Source organism: Somniosus microcephalus, chromosome 6 (assembly GCF_052327205.1).
Source record: "Somniosus microcephalus isolate GS21.2 chromosome 6, FLI_Smic_1.0, whole genome shotgun sequence".
NCBI lineage: Eukaryota > Metazoa > Chordata > Chondrichthyes > Squaliformes > Somniosidae > Somniosus > Somniosus microcephalus.
In genome coordinates, this window is record NC_140992.1 from 64,131,016 (window position 1) to 64,145,472 (window position 14,457).

The following is a 14,457-nucleotide window of genomic DNA, read 5'->3' on the forward strand; positions in this document are numbered from 1 at the left end:
ATTAGTCATGCCTTCACTGTGAGATAGTATATAGATACCATAGTGTCTCATCTCGAACAATGAGCAAATCTCAAACAAAGCAAAATAATGGTCAAGCCTGCACAAGAGAAATATACATTATGAATGCAATTAAAGAAATACAAATGTGGAAGCGTTAATGTTTGCTTTACTGACAATATTTTGCATTGCTGACTTGAGTGGCCTTTTCATTGTAGAAAAATGAGGTGCAATTTACAACAATTTTATTTTTAGAGTCCATTTAAACACAAATTTTTTAAAATTTGGATAAGCTGCCTAACTCTCCACAAAACTGCATAGTACTAATATGTTTCACAGTATACAATCAAGCTCACTGTATGCAATTCAGATGTATCAAAATTGCCGGAGCACGTCAATAATTCTTCCACAAACCTGCATAATAACATTATTGCTGAGGATTTCAAGTCCTCTTAAATTCAGTGCATTAAATAAAAGCCATGATTACCTGTGTTATTAATAGACCTGGAAGATCCCAGTCTGTGCTGAGTTAACTGATCTCAGGTAAGGATGCTATAAAAAAAATCTGTGGTGGGGATGGGAGAAATCAGTTATGACTACCGTTTCTGACTGCCAATCAGTTGCCACAGTTGGAAAGCGAGTGTGTGTAATGCTCAGATGAGGACAGGATTCAGCTCGACTTATATTTCTCCACCCACCCAAAATCAGGAAGCCTGCTAACACTCATCAAGGCTCATGCATAGAAAATGACTACTTGGGCAAGCTTTTGGAGGGCAACTAGCACCCATAGAACCCACGCCTTCAGGGGTGGTGGCAATATATTTGAAAAACAACTTATAAGCAATCTTGATTGACTACACTTATATTCAAGTTCACATAATAAAAAAAATGCTATTTGAAATGAGGAGCCATTTAAAAAAACATTTCTATACAATAATTTGCTGCAGGTTTTAATGTTGACATACCACCTGTGCAAAGCAGCTACTATTTTTGTCAGTACGCCTGACAATCGGTAGTGGTAATCCAAACAATTACAATATTTTAATAAAAAACAATTGTTAGAGAGCTTACCTCTAACAAAATGGAGGAGACTCCACCCAGTCAAAACCTATTGACTGCTGAAGACTGCAAAACCTGAAATATAAAGCAACAAGGGCAGTTTGTGGCAAAGCTGACACACTGTAAGCTTTAAAGAGTGATATCGAATGTGACATTTTTCATTTATTTGTAAATGCCTCTTTTATAGCACACTGACGAGAAGCGACAGTTGCCTCTTGCAAGATAACCCAGGTGATGGCAAAGTGGAGGAGTCCTGACAGTTTCTTTAATGAGACTCTGCATTAGGGCCGCCATCTAATACTTTTCACCAACAAAGATCAAGATCTTCGCTTTCAATCTTATAACCTGATAATTTAGCAAACATTAACCCTATAAAAAGCCAAATTAACCCATTGAGTACTTGTTTTATTTTCTATTACTTCAATACAGGGGGGCCTAATCCTCACCCTGTTCCTACTGGCAAATATTGAAGAATTGATAAATTCAACAAAGCTCTTTCAACTCCATTCAAGCACTGGAAAAAAATTATAAATACACTGCCAGGGTACAGTAATTAAAACAGAATCCCTAAGCCTCAATAGAAAAATATGAGCTAAATATTATAGAAGTTACACTGGAGCCATTATATGCATTGCAAAACTTTACATAACAAAAATAAAATATCTTGTTTCCTCTTAACAGTAGAAGGGGTATGGAATGTAAAAGCCTCCACTAAATAAAAAGATACATTTATAAAATACAAACTTATTGCAGATTTTTTTGTATTGACTGTGCACTAAAAGTACTTGTGTACAGTGAATTTAATGTATTATTTCATTAATTAAAAAAAGTCAAGTATTCTTTCAAGAGAGGCATCTTATTTTTGGATGACTTTTACAAATCAGTTTTTATTTAACAAATGCAAATTTCATCTAACAGTAGGATACAGGTCGCACCACGCATTCCTCATCAGTCCAATTGCCTGATCTCTCTCAGCTGGGTCATCCGGGGGAGGTAGAGACAAGATGCCTCTGTAAGGGAAGGGAAGAATTGGAGGGAAATCAGCCGAAGCCACTCTTGCATGCCTCCTAATAATTACACTACACCAGGGCCAGTAGAAGTATGGGAACAATATATCTATCTATCTTCCTAGCCAGAGAGAGGCATGTGGCAAAGGAGAACCCTGTTGTATAGTCCTGGATTTTTGCTGTATATCTACTCTACCGCTTTTAAATTACAACATCAATTTTTTTTTAAATCTTACTCTTATGTACAGATGCACTTGCACGCTCCTGCAGTGTTTTCTCACCAGAAGGAAAAGACAACAATGAAGAAATCAAAAAAAATACAATCAACACCTGCCACACTGCCTCCCATTTTTTCTGGAGTTCAGACATTTCTTGCCCCACCTGCATCTTATTGTTTAAGTGAGCGGAGGTTGCTGCATCATGGAATGTCAAAATGCACGTTTTCAAATAATTTCCTACATACTCGATATTTTTTAAAATGCAAATACTTAAGATCTCAAAATGAAAACAGAAAATGCTAGAAAGCTGTCAGCATCTAAATTAAGTAAAGATTGGTTAAAATAGAGCAGACCGTCATCAGAACTGGAAAATAAGCAAGCCCCATTATAGCACCAAATAGGAGGGGGTTGGGGGAGATGAGAACAACAGATAAAAAAGACCAGAATGAGGTGTGAAAATTACTATCACAAAAAGGCAGTTAATGGGTTTAATAATCTGTGAATACATTTTTTTCAGAAAACTGAAAAGAGGTGAAAGCTCACAGATGAAACAGAAAGAGCGCCTCAGGCAGTGAAAGGATTAAAAAAAGCAGGAGATGAAAAGGGCTGCAAAATGGAGAAGTGAAATAGAGGATGATGGCTGAAGTAGGCAGAAAAATGTAAGAGACAGCTAAGTTTGAAATTGCTAACGCCAATGTTCAGACCAGAAGGCTGCAAAGTTCCATGGAAAAAGAAGAAATATTGTTCTTCAAGTTTGCATTGAGCTTGGTTGGAACAGTCAAAGTAGAAACAGGCGGGCGAGTTGAAGTGACAAGTCACAAGAGGGACATAATCACACTTGCAGACAGAACAAAGATATTCAGCAAAGCTGTCACTCAGTCTCCATTTGATCTCCCTACTGCAGAGGAGATTGCACCATAAACATTGCAGTATATTAGAATTAGAGGATAAAAATGCAAATTACTGTCTCATGCAGAAGGAGTCTTTAGGGACCTGGAGAATGGTATAGGAAGATGCAAATGGGAAGCTGTTGTATCTACTCTGGTTCAATCATGCAGCAATCGTGAAAAACTGGGCTCTGGGAAGGTGGACTTGTGGCTCCTGTCATCCCTTGGCAAGGTGGGGTCGTGGGGTATATCAGGCAAAACTCAGAAGCTTTCTTGGAGGAGGGAGGAAAGTTGCTGACTTGTATTAGTGTTACCGGTTATTATTAAACAGACTCTGTTCTATATAAATAACTATGTTTGGAGTTTTGTCTGAATCAGTTGAAGACCCTGTCATCCAGCACATATATGCAAATTTCACAATCATGAAAGTACCAGAAGGAGGACAATGAGAATTGGGGTGATGGAAAAGAGAAGAAAATGACCCAGAGAAATCGGTACCTCTGGAAAGTCGGGAGGAGGAGTGGGGAGGAAAAACACGCTAGTTGGCGATGCCAAAAGTGACAAGTTGATTTAGCAGGTACAGAGCCTAGTGGGATGGAAGGCAAGGACAAGAGAGACCCTGTGACTGTTGTGAAAGAAGGCAAGAACACAGAAATAAGAAATGGAGTGGACTTGGTCAAGAGCCTAGATAACCAAATGATAGAAAACTTCAGCCGAGAAAAAAGGAGGACATTTCAGAAGGTATGGTGTGTAAGTGGAATCTATATAGCAGATACAATGCAGTCCAAAAAGTGGAAGAATGGGGTAATGTCTTCAAATGAATGGGATAGGAAGAAACCTAATCCAGGTAGTTATAGGAGTCAGTAGGTTTATAGTAGGATGTATGAAGACGGAGATAGAAATAAAAATCCAGAGAGGAAATGGAGTCAGTAAAATTTGCCAGTTTGGAGAGAAAGGAAGAAGTGCCACCAACAATAGTCATTAGTGTTGTGGAAGAAAATGTGAGGGTGCGGTCCCAAATAGGATTGGAACATATCTCCTACAAAAGTACAAGCATATTTGGCGTCACATGTGAGATTTGCAGGCAAATCAGAAATCTCCCTTTCTTCTACTGGATAGAGTGGTGCTGCCAAGAGTTTCTTTATCACTGAAAGTAAGTATCGAGAGAGAGATGGGAGCTCAAAGGGGGAAATAATTTTAAAACTGCTAGAAGGAGCAGAATTACAGTAATGATTTTTCCCCCTACAGGCTAAAAAGCACATTGTTGCCACACCCAGTACCATGTCATTTATACCACCATTGATTCACTTACATGTTCACACCAGATAGAATGCATTACTAATCTGTCCCCGAGGTTATACAGCTAATTACCACTATAGCTTACTGTTGTTCATTTAATTTATAAAATCAGACCAGATCTCTACCAATAAAAAAATCATCAGCAAACACAGGTCTACTTCTCTGATTAGTAAGTTACTGTAACACAAGAAAGATGATAGTGAATTTGATCCCAAGGTTATTTACTCACATTTGTCAATTTTTCTTTCATCTTAAACAGGATTTAATTTTCTGGAACTGATGCTAAAGTTGATAGACAGCTTTTTAAAATCTGAAGCAGGGACTTTCTCTCATCAGAAAATGGATTGTGAATATCGTGCTAATTATGTTCTCTACAAGTTAAATCAGTGACTCAACATATTCAAACCCTGTTTCCTCCACCCGAACCCAGTCATTTTCAAAAGTCAGAGATCACACTGAACACAATTCCTGGTGGACATGAACATAAGAAATAGGAGCAGGAGTCGGCCATACAGCCCCTCGAGCCTGCGCCAACATTCAATATGATGGCTGAACTTCGACCTGAACTCCACTTTCCCACCCTATCCCTCGATTCCCTTAGTGCCCCAAAAATCTATCGATCTCAGTCTTGAATATACTCATCGACTGAGCATCCACAGCCCTGTGAGGTAGAGAATTCCAAAGTTTGATAACCCTCTGAATGAAGAAAAGTTCTCCTCATCTCAGACCTAAATAGCTGACCCCTTATTCTGAGACTGTGACCCCTAGTTCTAGACTCCCCAGCCAGGGGAAACATCCTCTCAGCATCTATCCTGTCAAGCCCTCTAAGAATTTTATGTGTTTCAATTAAATCACCTCTTATTCTTCTAAAATGCAGAGAATATAGGCCCATTCTCTCCTCATAGGTCAGCCATCTCATCCCAGGAATCAATCCAGTGAACCTTCATTACACCCCATCTAAGGCAAGTATATCCTTCTTTACGCAAGACCAAAACTGTACGCAGTACTCCAGGTGTGGTCTCACCGAAGCCCTATATAAATTGCAGCAAGATCTCCTTACTCTTATACGCCAACCCCCTTGCAATAAAGGTTAACAAACCAGTTGCCTTCCTAATCGCTTGCTATACCTGCATGTTAACTTTCTGTGATTCATGTACAAGGACACCCAAATCCCTCTGAATACCAACACTTACACATGCCTCACCTTTTAAAAAATATTCTGCTTTTCCATTCTTCCTACCAAAGTGGACAATTTCACACTTCTCCACATTATACTCCATTTGCCACCTTATTGTCCAAACACTTAACTGGTCTATATCCGTTTGCAGACTCTTTATGCCCTTCTCACAACTTACTTTCCAACCTAGCTTTGTATTGTCAGCAAACTTGGATATATTACACTCGGTCCCCTCATTCAAGTCATTGATATAGATTGTAAATTGCTGAGGCCCAAGCACCGATTCTTGCAGCACTCCACTAGTTATAGCCTGCCATCCCAAAAATGACCCGTTTATTCCTACTCTCTGTTTTCTGTCCGTTAACCAAACCTCAATCCATGCATGAGCCCTAATCTTGTGCAACAACCACCTGTGTGGCACCTTATTGAATGCCTTCTGAAATTCCAAATAGTCTACATCCACTGGTTCCCCCTCATCTACCCTGCTAGTTACATCCTCAAAAAACTCTGAACAACTTTGTCAAACACAATTTCCCTGTGGACTCTGCCTAATCATAGCAATTTTCCAAGTGCCCGGTTACCACATCCTTAATAGATTCTAGCATTTTCCCTACTACTGATGTCAGGCTAGCTGGCCTATAGTTTCCCGTTTTCAATCTCCCTCCTTTCTTGATCAGCGGGGTTACATTTGCTACCTTCCACCCCACGGAGACCGTTTTAGAATATAGGGAATTCTGGAAGATCAAAACCAACGCACTATCTCTGCAGCCACCTCTGTTAAAACCCTAGGATGTAGGCCATCAGGTCCAGGGGATTTGTCGGCTTTTAGTCCCATTAGTTTCTCCAGTTTTTTCTTCAGTATTAATCACTCTCATTAGACCCTTGGTTCCCCACAATTTCTAGTATGTTCTTTGTCTTCTACTGTGAAGACAGATACAAAATATTTGTTTAATGTCTCTGCCTTTTCCTTATTCCCCACTATAATTTATCCTGTCTCTGCCTCTAAGGGATCCAGTTTTACTTTTGCAAATCTCTCCCTTTTTACATACGTGTAAAAGCTCTTACAATCTGTTTTTATATATCTTGCTAGTTTACTCTCATATTCTATTTTCTCCCTCTTTATCAATTTTTGGTCGTCCTTTACTGGTTTCTAAAACTCTCCCAATCCTCAGCCTTACTATTCTTCTTAGCAACACTGTAAGCCACTTCTTTTAATCTAATACTATCTTTAACTTCTCTAGTTAGCCATGGTTGTACCACTTTTCCAGTGGAGTTTTTATTCCCCAAGAGAATGGATACTCGTTGAGAAATATGAATTATTTCTTTAAATGTTTACCATTGCTTATCTACCATCATATCTTTTAATCTAATTATGATCTCACAAATGACTCGTAACAGACAATTTGAATGGTTAGAAATTCATGTATGGTACACACCTGAATTTCCATATGCACTGTGATGTGCCTCAATTATTCCGAGACTCGAAGTTAGCAGAACAAAAGTAAGGCTTTTATTAACTCAGAACATAACACGTAAAATAGAGAGATGTCTTCCTTCAGGAGGCTGATGCCCGACTGAACTTAGATTACAAAGGAGCCAGGTATGGGCGGAGCCCTGCACACAACCAGTTCCAGCACATTCCAATACATAATACATGAGGACTGGGGGGGGAAGGGAAAAGACACAGAAAGCAGGCAGTTACAAGACACAGAAAACAGGCAGTGATGAATGGAATATATTTCATCACATTCACCCCTTCTATAGATTTAGTCTGTTCGGGGGTTTGATAGTCCTCTGCGACCGACGTGGCTGTTGTGGTGCCGCGGGTGTTGGCTGGGTGTCCCCGGTAGCCTCCTGGGTCTCTGCCGGGGGTGCCGCCGGGGTTGTTGAAGGGGTAGTTGGTGGGGGTGCCGTTGGTCGATGTTCTTCCGGGGGTGATGAAAGAATAGTGGGTGGGTAAGGGTTGCTGTGATCGTCGTCGCTGCTATTGCCGTGGTTGTTGTCGATGCCGGCTGGGGCGACGTCTTTTATGGACACGGTGTCCTCCCTTCCGTCGGCGTGCCGGACATATGCGTATTGGGGGTTGGCGTGGAGTAGGTGTACTGGCTCCACGAGAGGGTCCGTCTTGTGGCCCCTCACATGCCTTCGCACGAGTACCGGACCTGGGGTGGAGAGCCATGACGGCATGGATATGCCTGAGGTGGATTTCCGAGGAAAGACAGACATTCGTTCATGAGGCGTGGCATTAGTGGCCGTACACAATAGCGACCGTATCGAATGGAGCACATCCGAGAGGACTTCCTGCCAGCGGGAGATAGGGAGGCCCTTGGTCCTTAGAGCTAGAGTGACTGCTTTCCACACTGTCCCATTCTCTCGCTCCACCTGGCCATTACCCCGGGGGTTGTAGCTGGTGGTACGGCTCGTGGCGATCCCCTTGGACAGCATGTACTGGCGTAGCTCTTCACTCATGAAGGACGCCCCCCTATCCGTGTGGATATAGCTCGGCATACCGAACAGGCAGAACAGGCTGTTGAGGCATTTAATGACCGTGGTGCTGGTCATGTCTGGGCAGGGGAAGGCGAATGGGAAACGGGAGTATTCGTCCACAATGTTCAGGAAGTAAACATTGCGGTCGACGGACGGGAGGGGGCCCTTGAAATCTAAGCTGAGCCGCTCGAAGGGCCGTGTAGCTTTGATTAAGTGGGCTCTATCTGGGCGGTAGAACCGAGGCTTGCACTCAGCGCAAGTGCGGCAGTTCCTGGTCAGAGACCGAACTTCCTCAATCGAGTAGGGTAAGTTACGGGACTTTATGAAGTGGAACAGCCGCGTGACCCCTGGGTGGCAGAGGTCGTTGTGGAGGGTCTGTAGCCGATCCTCGGTGGCGCTGGCACACATCCCTCGTGAGAGGGCGTCAGGGGATTCGTTAAGGGCCCCTGGCCGGTAAATGATGTCGTACTCGAAAGTGGAGAGCTCGATCCGCCACCTAAGAATCTTATCATTTTTAATCTTCCCCCTCTGTTTATTGTTGAACATAAACGCTACCGACCGCTGGTCGGTAAGTAGGGTGAAGCGTTTGCCGGCTAGTTAGTGGCGCCAGTGGCACACTGCCTCCACGATGGCTTGGGCCTCCTTTTCCACGGAGGAGTGTCTGATCTCGGGGCCTTGGAGGGTCCTCGAGAAGAAAGCTACGGGCCGCCCCGCCTGGTTGAGGGTGGCCGCCAAGGCGAAGTCGGACGCATCACTTTCCACTTGAAATGGAGTGTTCTCGTCCACTGCCTGTAGCGTGGCCCGCTCATTATCCTGCTTAATGCTTTTGAAGGCGGCGTGGGCCTCAGCAGGGAGCGGAAAAGAGGATGCTTTCAAGAGGGGGCGGGCTTTGTCGGAGTAGTTGGGGACCCATTGGGAATAGTAAGAAAATAACCCCAGGCACCTTTTCAGGGCTTTGGGAGTGTTGGGCAGGGGCAGCTCCCGTAGGGGGCGCAATCGGTCGGGGTCTGGTCCGATTTCCCCATTCTCCACCACGCTGCCCAGTATGCAGAGGCGCGTGGTGTTGAAAACGCACTTGTTCTCGTTATAGGTGAGGTTGAGTTTTTGTGCGGTTTTCAGGAACCTCTCGAGGTTCGAGTCGTGATCCTGCTGGTTGTGACCGCAGATGGTGACGTTGTCGAGGTAGGGGAAGGTTGCCTGCAAGTGGTGGTCATCGACCATGCGATCCATCTCCCTCTGAAAGACCGAGACCCCGTTCGTCACCCCAAAGGGGACTCTGAGGAATTGGTAGAGGCGTCCGTTCGCCTCGAAGGCGGTGTACGGGCGGTCCTCTGGTCTGATAGGGAGCTGGTGGTACGCTGACTTGAGGTCGATGGTGGAGAACACCATTGGGCGATTTGGTTCACCATTTCTGATATGCGGGGTAGCGGGTAGGCGTCTAGTAGGGTGTACCTGTTGATCGTTTGACTATAGTCGATCACCATCCGTTTCTTCTCGCTACCCCTTACCACTACCACTTGGGCGCGCCACGGGCTGTTGCTGTGTTCAATAATGCGCTCTTTCAGGAGCCTGTCTACCTCGGTCGCGATAAACCACCTGTCCTCCCAGCTGTACCTCCTGCTTTTGGTCGCTATTGGCCGGCAGTTAGGGGTAAGGTTCGCGAATAGCGAAGGCGGCTTTACCTTCAGGGTAGCCAGACCGCACACTGTGAGGGGCGGCTGGGACCCACCGTACTTGAGCGTGATGCTTTGGTGGTTGCACTGGAAATCCAAACCCAAGATCACGCTCGCACATAGATTCTTCATGATTAATACTTTAAAATTATCATACACAGTTCCGTTAACGCACAATTGTACCGTGCAGTAACCCAGAATGGTCGATGTCTGGGTTTTATCGGCCATAGAGATGGTACCCTGAGCAGGGACCACCTTTAGGGAGAGTTGTTGTGCCAGTTCAGGGTGGATAAAACTCTCCGTGCTTCCACTGTCAATTAAGCATTTAACCCGGCACCCGTTTACCTCGATGTCCACCATTGATTTGGATAGCGGATGCGGCCTGGTCTGGTCCACTGTGACCGATGCCACTGTAGGGCCCTGATCGAGACAAGATGGCGTCCACGCTGTCTGCTCATAAGATGGCGGACCCCACGAGGTCGGGCAAGATGGCGTCCAAGATGGCCGCTCCCACGGCGCACACGCGGCGGTGGCAGGTTTACCGGCGGTTGGTTTTCCGGCGGGGTTCCCTCTGCACACCTTCCCGAAGTGCCCCTTCTTACCGCACTTAAAGCAGGTGGTGCCTTTCGCCGGTCACAGGTTTCTGGTGTGCTTTGGCTGCCTGCAGAAGTAGCAGTTGGGTCCTTGACGCGTCGCGGCTGTCGTAGGGCTTCTGGGGGGAGAGCTGGGCCCCGCCGGTGTCGGGCTGCCGGGCGGGGAAGATGCCTTCCAAGATGGCGGCGCCCTCGGCGCACACGTGGCGGCGCGGGCTGAAGAGTAGGCGTCCGAGTTTCTCTGGGCCATCTCCAGGGACCACGCGGTGTCCGCAGCCTGTTTCAGGTCCAACTCTGTTTTTTCCAGCAGTCTTTGCCGGATGTGAGTGGAGCTGAGGCCTGTGATAAAGGCATCGCGAACAAGCTCGTCGGTGTACACTGCGGCTTTTACATCTCAGCACTTACAGTCCTTGCCAAGCTTTTTCAGGATGCTTAGGAACTCCTCCACCGATTCCCCAGGTCGCTGTGCGCGAGTAGCGAGTAGATGCCTAGCATACACCTCATTCGTAGGCTGCTGGTAATGCGCCTTTAAGGTGTTGCAGGCGGCCAGGTACGTATCGGCGGCTTGGATGAGGGGGTAAACCCGGTGGCTTACCCAATTCCGTAGCATTCCGAGTCTCATCTTCGCAGTGTCCGTAGCGTCTTTGACGGCTGCGGAATTGTCCAGGAAGAATTCCATACAGTCAAACCAGTGTCCGAAGCGTGCTGATGCGTCCGGAGCATGTTGATCCAAATCCAAACGTTCGGGTTTCAGGAGTTGATCCATAGTGTTGAAAATTGAGTTAATAAAATTGATGTGCCTCAATTATTCCGAGACTCGAAGTTAGCAGAACAAAAGTAAGGCTTTTATTAACTCAGAACATAACACGTAAAATAGAGAGATGTCTTCCTTCAGGAGGCTGATGCCCGACTGAACTTAGATTACAAAGGAGCCAGGTATGGGCGGAGCCCTGCACACAACCAGTTCCAGCACATTCCAATACATAATACATGAGGACTGGGGGAAGGGAAAAGACACAGAAAGCAGGCAGTTACAAGACACAGAAAACAGGCAGTGATGAATGGAATATATTTCATCACACACTGCTGGCTCCCCATCAAGTGAAGTCGAAAATAAGCCCTTTAAGTTTACATTATCTTGCTGTTGTGATGCAAGAGGGCAAAAATATAATCACAGAGAGTTGGTGGTGATGTTCCTGATGAAGGTCAATATTAATTAAAAAAATAAAGATAGAAAAGGAGCAATTTTCAGATTGTTCACAACGATGGGAAAGATTCCTGTAAACAAGGTGGGGGCTCATTGATGTCTGTCTCACTACAACCAAAGCATTGCCAACTGGAACCACTGGCAACTAAGAGAACTGGTACTGATGACTATTTCAAATATTAAGATCTCCAGCATTTCAACAATCATGTTCATTATGTTTCCACGAATTTCAGAAGTACAACTTTCAAACACTAAATAAAGTGCCACCGCAGTCATGAAGCTTGGCAAATGAAAAGAGGCAACACAACGCTCTAAATCATGATCAAAAGCACTACATTACAAAATCACCCAAATAGATTTCACGTGTGGTCGTTTCCTACATTATTGTTTTATGTTGCATCTGTCTGCTTTAGAAAATAAACATCAGAAGCTCTGAACCAAGTCAACCATAACCAACTATTGATAGAATGCCATTGTTTTTCAGTCGAGAGAGTTTACATTTAATATTGTAAAGAAAGTCACCACTAATATAAAGAATCAAAAGGAATAACTCGTCAAAACCAAACACAGGGTTCATCAATAAAGATAAATTTGGCACTTCAGTTACAGCTGCTTGCCAAATAGCAATAATTGATTTGAATTTTACATGCATGTTGCTAGATTCTGAATTAAACAATACCAACCCACAAATAAACCACACAAATTTAGCACCACTCATAATTTGTCAACTGTGTTACTGTTAACACTGGATTTTCAGTCCAAAACATCTATTCTGAGCATTAAATCTTGGTTTTAAATCCAAGACATCAGGTAATGATTATTTGAAAGAAATTTCCTTACATTAACAATGTAAAACTACATGTTGCTACAAACATTCAGAACTGCAACAGAACACTAAATATACTCACTATGGCAAACAGAAATACACCTTTCAGAATAAGTTTAACTATAAATTATATATCCCTTTTATAAAAACAATAAATAAATAAAGACCGTATTCTAATCTCAGTGCAAGTGTCCAAAAAAGAATAGTGTCAAAACTACCATCTAAATATCCCAAACTGGCTATTTGTTTACCCGAATTTCTGGACTGGAAGCCACAAACTCCAGACACAACACACTTCTAAAATAAATTACAGCTCAACAAAATACAAAAGATTGGCTGAAATTATTTTCTGCTGTACAATGAGAATAACGAATCTTTCAAAAATATGTGGACGCAAATAAAAGCACTATCACTTAGATAATAAACCAGTGGAAGCTGACAGTTTACTAGAGACCCATAACGAACAAACAAAACATCCAAATGGATGTTCATTCTACAAATTGAGGCCTCAATCATCAGCTCCCTTAAGAACTCCAGAAATCCTCCCATGCAAACTAAATTGAGAGCAAGTTATATCCTCTTCCTAGAACCCAAACAAACAATCTGAAATGTGGTCAGTTACTAGACGATTTCAGAATTAAATTAGTGGCTACTGTGGAATTCATTCATTCAATCTCCAACAATTTGGTCCCATTTTGCTGCTCACCACATTCCATTCTGACAACCAGAGGATGCTGAAACCAACCCTACCAGTACATATAGATAATGCAATGATTAGGCCACGCAAGGATGGATCCTAATCCTATTCACAAATTCCTTCCCTAATACAGCACCATAATCATCCATTACGTACTGCATATGGGAGGCATTATGTTGATAATGCTACTATTGAGACATTTGTTAGTCAAATTTGAAATGAATGACAGCTGTGGGAATATTCTTATTTGAAGATTATCAGTAAGGAGGAGTACCTTATCCTTGCCCCTGCCTCAGCTCATCTATTGCTGAAATCCTCATCCATGCCTTTGTTATCTCTAGACATGAATATTCCAATGCTCTCCTGGCCCACCTCCCATCTTCCACCCTCTATAAACTTGAACGCATCCAAAACTATGCTGCCCGTATCCTAACTCGCGCCAAGTCCCATTCACCCATTAACCTTGTGCTTGCTGACCTACAATGGTTCAGCAACGCGTCAATTTTAAAATTCTCATCCTTGTTTTCAAATCTCTCCATGGCCTCGCCCCTCCCTATCTCTGTAACCTCCTCCAGCCCAACAACCCTCGCAGATCTCTGCGCTCCTCCAATTCTGGCCTCTTGAACATCCCTGATTTTAATCGCTTCACCATTGGCAGCGGTGCCTTCAGCTGCTGGGCCCTAAGCCTCTCCACCTCTCTCTCCTTTAAGACGCTCCTTAAAACCTACCTCTTTGACTAAATTTTTGGTCACCTGTCCTAATATCTCATGATGTGGCTCAGTGCCCAACGTTGTTTGATAACGCTCCTGTGAAGTGCCTTGGGATGCTTAACTGCATTAAAGCCTCTATATAAATGCAAGTTGTTGTTCTTGTTAAATCTATCCCCTTGTTTGTTATTTTTTTTTAAAAAAAGCTTATCACAACATTTTTGACATAATTATGCTGCTCTTACAATATTTCCCTGGTAAATAGGCGCACTTCAGAAGTTAGTTTAAAGGCACGCTGTTGGGGCAGAGAAGAGGTCTTTACCTTAAACTTCTCTCATTTTTGATCTTAGTGGGTAAAAATTGGGTAGCACCCCCTTTCTACCTTCGTCGGGGCGCTAATTTTAGCACCCCGAAAACATTAGCGCCCCCGCGGCCGATTTTCCCAGGTAGCGCCCCGAGACAAACATAGAAGATAGGAGCAAAAGTCGGCCATTCGGCCCCTCGAGCCTGCTCCGCCATTCAATGCAATCATGGTTGATCATCCAAATTCAGTACCTGGTCCCTGCTTTCTCCCCATATCCCTTGATCCCCTTAGCCTTAAGAAATATATCTAACTCCTTCTT

The 14,457-nt window shown here is 43.8% G+C and overlaps 1 protein-coding gene across 2 annotated transcripts in view; it reads right to left on the reverse strand.

The window, feature by feature from the left end:
- naaladl2 (N-acetylated alpha-linked acidic dipeptidase like 2) overlaps positions 1–14,457 on the reverse strand; it is a 1,153,361-nt gene that overhangs the window by 1,128,603 nt on the left and 10,301 nt on the right. Inside the window, exon 2 of one of the 2 annotated variants that reach the window (XM_085990292.1) lies at positions 1,069–1,131. The exons of the other annotated variant lie outside the window; for it this stretch is intronic. The gene's annotated coding sequence lies outside the window, so the exon portion shown is untranslated. The remainder of the gene's footprint in view (positions 1–1,068; positions 1,132–14,457) is intronic. 2 annotated transcript variants of the gene reach the window in all.